The sequence below is a fragment of the Triticum aestivum genome, chromosome 3D, assembly GCF_018294505.1.
Source record: "Triticum aestivum cultivar Chinese Spring chromosome 3D, IWGSC CS RefSeq v2.1, whole genome shotgun sequence".
In the NCBI taxonomy this organism is placed as follows: domain Eukaryota; kingdom Viridiplantae; phylum Streptophyta; class Magnoliopsida; order Poales; family Poaceae; genus Triticum; species Triticum aestivum.
In genome coordinates, this window is record NC_057802.1 from 553,320,588 (window position 1) to 553,327,999 (window position 7,412).

Consider the following 7,412-nt stretch of genomic DNA (forward strand, 5'->3'; position numbering starts at 1 on the left):
CTCCGAAACCGCACCACTTTGAGTACTGTACGGGAGAAGGGTGATAAGGTTTTTGGGGAGCGCTCCGCGCGACTACTGACTTTTTCATCACGGACTCCGACGACTACTTCCCCGACGATGACTTCTTCCCCAACATCGACAACCTCATCGACGACATGGCTGGAGATGATGTCGACCCCAAGTTCAGTGCTTCTGCTTCTGCTGTCCCGTACGTGTTCTTGCTAGAAGTCCTGCCACAGTTCTTTGCTCTAGTTTCTGCCCTACATATGTTATGTTCTACTTCGCATATGCAATTTCATCTAGTGTCTGTTCTAGATGTGTTTAGTTCAAGTTCATATATGCAGATGCTATTTACCTTCTCTCTGTCAGATTGCATGACTTGCTTTATCTCTGCTATATTAGTCATGCTTTATCTAGTATTTCCATTAGCAAAATTATTTGGCAAATTGCTCATATTTCCAACAATCCAAAAACTTATTATAGGCAATTTACACCAAGTGGTTTTGCTGCTTCCATGAGACCTCTTATGTTTGAGGGTATCCACTATAAGAGGTGGCACGTGAGAGCAGTCTTATGGTTTCAAACCATGAGTTGTTATGACGCCACTCTTGGCAAACCTGAAGGGGAGTATGATGCCAAACAGGAACAAGCTTTTCAGAAAATGGATACTCTATTTAAGGCTACTCTCTTGAGTGTTCTTGGTGAGAACATAATTGATGCTTATGCGTCAATTGATAATGGAAAAGATATGTGGGACGCACTCGAGGCCAAGTTTGGGGTCTCGGATGCTGGCACTGAGCTGTACATCATGGAGCAATTCTATGATTACAGGATGACCGAAGAGCGCTCTGTGGTTAAGCAAGCTCATGAGATAGAGTCATTTGCTAGAGAACTTGAGCGCTTCAGTTGTATGGTATCGGACAAGTTTGTTGCCGGAAGTATCATCACTAAGCTTCCTCCTTCGTGGAGGAACTTTGCTACCTTACTGAAGCATAAGAGCCAGGAGTTTTCCGTTCCGGATCTCATTGGTACTCTTGATGTGGAAGAAAATGCGAGAGCAAAGGACACACGTGCTCGAGGTATTGAGGGAGGATCTAGTGCCAATCTGGTACAGAAGAAGAACTTCCAGCCCCACAAGTTCAAGAACAAGGGCAAGTTTGATGGTAAAGCAAAGTTTGATGGGAAGAACAAGGCTGTGCAACACACGAACTTCAAGAAGAAGAATGACAAGAAGAAAGGTGTTTGTCATGTGTGTGGGGATCCTGATCATTGGGCTCCTAGTTGCCCTAATCGCTATGACAAGCGTCATCCTGGGAAAGGCGGCAAGACCGCTAATGTTGTCATTGGAGACACTGACATGAAGGATGCTGGGTATGGTATATTTCCCACTATTCTTTCAGTATGTCATTCTCCTGATTGGTTGATTGACACGGGTGCTAATGTGCATGTATGCGGTGATATTTCCATGTTTTCGTCTTATCAGACCGCAGGGACTTCAACCGTGCTGATGGGCAACGGTTCAAGTGCTTCTGTTCGTGGTGTTGGCACGGTCGATCTGAAGTTTACTTCGGGGAAGATCGTGCGGCTGAAGAACGTGCATTATGTCCCCTCCGTCAATAAAAATCTTGTTAGCGGATCTCTTCTGTGTAGAGATGGCTATAAGCTTGTCTTTGAGTCGAATAAATTTGTAATATCCAAGTATGGAACCTTTGTTGGTAAAGGCTATGAGTCAGGAGGCCTGTTTCGTTTATCCTTGTCAGACGTTTGCAATAAAGTTGTTAATCATGTTTGCAACAATAGTGAATCAAATGTGTGGCATTCACGTCTTTGTCATGTTAACTTTGGTTGCATGTCGCGACTAGCGAAGTTGAACTTAATCCCTAGTTTCACCACCGTCAAGGGATCTAAGTGTCAAGTTTGTGTGCAAGCTAAGCAACCTCGTAAGTCTCACACGACTGTGGAAATGAGAAATCTTGCACCACTAGAGCTCATACATTCAGATCTATGTGAAATGAATGGTGTTTTGACAAAAGGTGGAAAGAAATATTTCATGACGTTAATTGACGACTCCACTAGATACTGCCGTGTGTATCTTCTGAAATCTAAGGATGAGGCTTTGAACTTTTTCAAGATCTATAAAGCTGAAGTGGAAAACCAACTTGATCGGAAAATCAAGAGGCTTAGGTCCGACCGTGGTGGAGAGTATTTTTCCAATGAATTTGATGCTTTTTGTGCGGAACATGGTATAATCCATGAGAGGACGCCTCCCTATTCACCTCAGTCAAATGGGGTGGCCGAAAGAAAGAACCGTACTCTAACTGATTTGGTTAACGCCATGTTAGACACATCGGGTCTCTCCAAGGCATGGTGGGGGGAGGCGATATTGACTGCATGTCATGTCCTAAACCGAGTTCCCACAAAGAACAAAGAGATAACTCCATTCGAGGAATGGGAGAAGAAAAGATTAAAACTCTCTTATCTACGAACCTGGGGTTGTTTGGCGAAAGTCAATGTGCCAATTCCAAAGAAGCGCAAGCTTGGACCAAAGACTGTGGATTGTGTTTTCCTGGGATATGCTTTTCATAGCATTGGTTATAGATTCTTGGTTGTAAAATCTGAGGTACCTGACATGCATGTCGGTACGATCATGGAGTCGAATGATGCGACTTTCTTTGAAGATATCTTTCCCATGAAGGATATGGCTACCTCATCTAATCAGGAGATGCCTAGTTCATCGAATCAGGAACCAGTTACAATTACCGAACCTGCCATTTCGATGGAACACTTTGAAAGTCCTGTGGAGGAGAACAATGAAGTTCCTACTAGGAGCAAGAGACAGAGGACTGCAAAGTCCTTTGGTGATGATTTTCTTGTGTATCTCATAGATGACACTCCCAGTTCTATTTCAGAGGCCTATGCATCTGAAGATGCTGACTACTGGAAGGAAGCGGTTCGTAGCGAGATGGATTCCATCTTGGCGAATGAAACTTGGGAGATAACTGATCGTCCTTATGGGTGCAAACCTATAGGATGCAAATGGGTATTCAAGAAGAAGCTTAGGCCTGATGGTACTATTGAAAAGTACAAGGCTCGGCTCGTGGCTAAGGGTTATACCCAAAAGGAAGGTGAAGACTTCTTTGATACTTACTCACCTGTGGCTCGACTGACCACTATTCGAGTTCTACTTTCACTAGCTGCCTCACATGGTCTTCTCGTTCATCAAATGGATGTTAAGACTGCTTTCCTAAATGGAGAGTTGGACGAGGAAATTTATATGGAACAACCAGATGGGTTTGTACTAGATGGTCAGGAAGGAAAAGTGTGCAAGTTGCTGAAGTCTTTGTATGGACTCAAGCAAGCACCCAAACAGTGGCATGAGAAGTTTGAAAGAACTTTAACAGCTGCAGGCTTTGTTGTAAACGAAGCTGACAAATGTGTGTACTATCGCCATGGTGGGGGCGAGGGAGTTATCCTTTGCTTGTATGTTGATGACATACTGATTTTCGGAACAAATCTGAATGTTATTAAGGAGGTCAAGGATTTCCTATCTCGTTGTTTTGAGATGAAGGATTTAGGAGTGGCTGATGTCATTCTGAACATCAAGTTGTTGAGAGACGATGATGGTGGGATTACATTGCTTCAATCTCACTATGTGGAAAAGATCTTGAGTCGCTTTGGCTATAGTGACTGCAAGCCCTCTCCAACACCATATGATGCTAGCGTGCTGCTTCGAAAGAATCGAAGAATTGCTAGAGATCAATTGAAGTATTCTCAGATTATTGGCTCGCTTATGTACTTAGCCAGTGCTACAAGACCTGACATCTCTTTTGCTGTTAGCAAACTGAGTCGGTTTGTCTCAAAACCAGGAGATGTGCATTGGAAAGCTTTAGAGAGAGTTTTGCGTTATTTGAAAGGCACTGCGAATTATGGAATTCACTACACCGGGCACCCAAAGGTGCTTGAAGGGTATAGTGACTCAAACTGGATCTCAGATGCTGATGAGATAAAGGCCACGAGCGGATATGTATTCACTCATGGAGGTGGCGCTGTTTCTTGGAAGTCTTGCAAGCAGACCATCTTAACGAGGTCAACAATGGAAGCAGAACTCACAGCACTAGATACAGCTACGGTCGAAGCAGATTGGCTTCGTCGGCTCTTGAATGACTTGTCGGTTGTTGAGAAACCTGTACCGGGTATCCTTATGAACTGCGACAATCAAACTGTGATCACGAAAGTGAGCAGCTCAAAGGATAACATGAAGTCATCAAGACACGTTCAGAGAAGGTTAAAGTCTGTCAGGAAAATGAGAAACTCCGGAGTTATTGCATTGGATTATATCCAAATGTCTAAAAACCTGGCAGATCCTTTTACTAAGGGTCTATCACGTAATGTGATAGATAATGCATCGAGGGAGATGGGTATGAGACCCACAATATGAGTTGTTCACAGTGGTAGCCTATTCTTTGTGATCGGATATCCCGTGAATTAGATGTGAAAGACAAGCTGTTGATCAACTGAGAGGAGAGTATCCTTACTATTAACAATACCACTCCATGAAGATGCAATACTCTCCTAAATCTGCATGGCAGGTTGATGTATATCTTAATGTGTTCTAAGTGGCTCATTTAAGCAGAGATGTTGTCCTGCAGAACATCTTTTGAAGAACACACATATATGAGTCTGATTGTCAAACGTCGCAATCTATGAGAGTAGGGTTCTCTCTAGTAAACTCATGAAAGGTCTCGGAGTATGACGCATAAGCTCCACCCGCGGGGAAGACCCACAGTAGCCTAGTATCGGTCAAGGCTTTGTGTGAAGCTAGATTCGCAGAAAACTTGCAGTTCAAGGCCCAGTCCACTGTTCAAGTTGCTTACTAGTGTAGCATAGAGTTCTAGGTGGAAGTTCAACTTAACAGTCTCCACTGCAATACCGGTATATAAAACAGTGTTTTGGAACCAAAGGCAAATTTCTGTGTGCCTCTGGCATCTGGTGGGGGATTGCTGGAATTTAGTCTATTTTGGGACAGCCCAATAACTATTTCAGAAATTCCTAAATAAATCCTAGAGGCCCACTTAGCCCATTTGTGCAAGGCAAGGGATACTACTAAAGTTTAGTCCCACATTGCTAGTTTAGTGGGAGCTGGACCTTCTTATAAGGGAGGTTCATTCCCACTTGTATGAGCATGAGAACAAGAGGGACATCCACGCGCGCTCCTCCTCCGCCGCCCGCCTCGCCACGCCTAGTCACGACGCGACGCGACGCGACGCGACGCGGGTTGCGGGAATGAGCTGAGCCGATGTCTAAATTTTCGGGAGCTGGAAAGTTTTTGCTGTAGTGGATATTGAATACGTACGCTGCACCCTTCGGCTGCTGCCTGTTCGTTTCATCTCCCTCATTCCCTTCAGCTCCCGGCGCAGCCTCTGGCCTCCTTCTCTTGTGCCTATAAAAGGGAGGTCGCTCCTCTCAGAGAGACGCACCAGAACTTCTACTTCCTCTCGCCACCGGTTCCAATCTCTGAGCTGCTGATGTCTTCCTCATCCCGGCTTGCGGCGTGCACCGCGAGTCGGGACAGTAGGCCTCCGAAACCGCACCACTTTGAGTCCTGTACGGAAGAAGGGTGATAAGGTTTTTGGGGAGCGCTCCGCGCGACTACTGACTTTTTCATCACGGACTCCGACGACTACTTCCCCGACGACGACTTCTTCCCCAACGTCGACAACCTCATCGACGACATGGCTGGAGAGGATGTCGACCCCAAGTCCAGTGCTTCTGCTGCTGCTGTCCCGTACGTGTTCTTGCTAGAAGTCCTGCCACAGTTCTTTGCTCTAGTTTCTGCCCTACATATGTTATGTTCTACTTCGCATATGCAATTTCATCTAGTGTCTGTTCTAGATGTGTTTCGTTCAAGTTCATATATGCATATGCTATTTACCTTCTCTCTGTCCGATTGCATGACTTGCTTTATCTCTGCTATATTAGTCATGCTTTATCTAGTATTTCCGTTAGCAAAATTATTTGGTAAATTGCTCATATTTCCAACAGAAACACATCGAAATATTTATACAATCAGTGAACAACCTTGTCGAATTTCATTTTGTTGAGATTATGGTATTGAACACCCTTCGGGAAAGGGTAAAAACCAACACCGAAAAGAGTCACCATGTCCTCAGTTCGGGCAAAATCTTCCTAAATTGTTTGTCTGAAAAATAATTGTCACATGAACCGCCTACACGTTCTCTCATCATGTATAAAGTTGTACTAAATCAGCGCGAGTAATATGGAACGGATGGCGTAGATAAGAAGAGGATTGCCATTTCAGCCAGCCATCACAAGGAGCGGTTGATGAGGCCACGCACGACGACCAAACCCAGGAAGAGCTGGTGATCCGCCTCGGCGCCACCGTCAGTGTCAGTACGTCCTCCCCGAGCACCACCCCCGCCGGCGTCTGCTTCCGTGCGACCTCCGCCACCACCGTGCCATCCACGCCGCGTACTCTGTACTCTGACTTGCCGGCAGAGCACCCGTCGATCGTGTAGCACGCCCCCGCGCCGCCGTGCATCGTCACGGCGGCTCCGCCCTTCTCGGACCGCCGCACGCTGAACCACGGCGTGGCCTCCTCCTCCTGGCCGCCGTTGTGGGCGCACCGGCAGACGTCCCACCTCCTGAACAACCCGAAGCCCTTGCGCCTGATCCTGATGAGGGCGTTCCCCTGACGGTCCATGAAGAAGACCTCGCGGCCACCCCTGCAGCCGTAGTAGTCGACGCGGAAGACGATGGCGCCGTCGGGGCCGTACACCGTGCAGCCGTTGCCATTGAAGACCAGCGACTTCATCCACACCGTGTACGCCTGCTGGCTCCGTTGATCATCGGAGGACGACGGTGAGGCCGCGGCAGCGAGGGGCTGGATCTTGGCCATGGACGAGAGAGATTGGTCTACTTTAACGTTGAGATGAGATGAGCTAAGATGGTTAGGATGGTGGGCGTCAGTGGCTGGTTTGGTCTATTTATAGGTGCTTCTACTCTGTTAACTATGGGAGGGTGTCTGAAGCATTAGTTTATGGCGCTGTACGCGTCACTGGTTAGGATAGAATAGTGCTACACCGAAGTTGTTTATGCTCCATCTGCACTGCACTGGTCAGCATGCAGTTGCCGCCACGTTTAAAAAGTGTGTTGTTTGTTTGGGCTAAAACTTTTTAGATGACATGGCAATACTCATAGCGATAGAGGTTAGTGAAACTTTCTGAAATACTGCCTAATATTTCTATGTAAGGTTTTGCTATTTCTTATGTACCTGGAATTTTTTGTTGCCTCAGGCATTTTTTTTCTTCCCAAGCGCACGAGATGTGGAGGTCCGACCTCCATGGAGAAGAACCAGCCCCACTATCTATCTTAGGAGGAAATCATAGCCTCAT

General features: G+C 46.2%; 1 pseudogene; it reads right to left on the bottom strand.

The window, feature by feature from the left end:
- Nucleotides 1–6,326: 6,326 nt before the first annotated feature.
- LOC123075358 (protein LURP-one-related 11-like) lies at nucleotides 6,327–6,916 on the bottom strand (annotated as a pseudogene).
- Nucleotides 6,917–7,412: the final 496 nt, after the last annotated feature.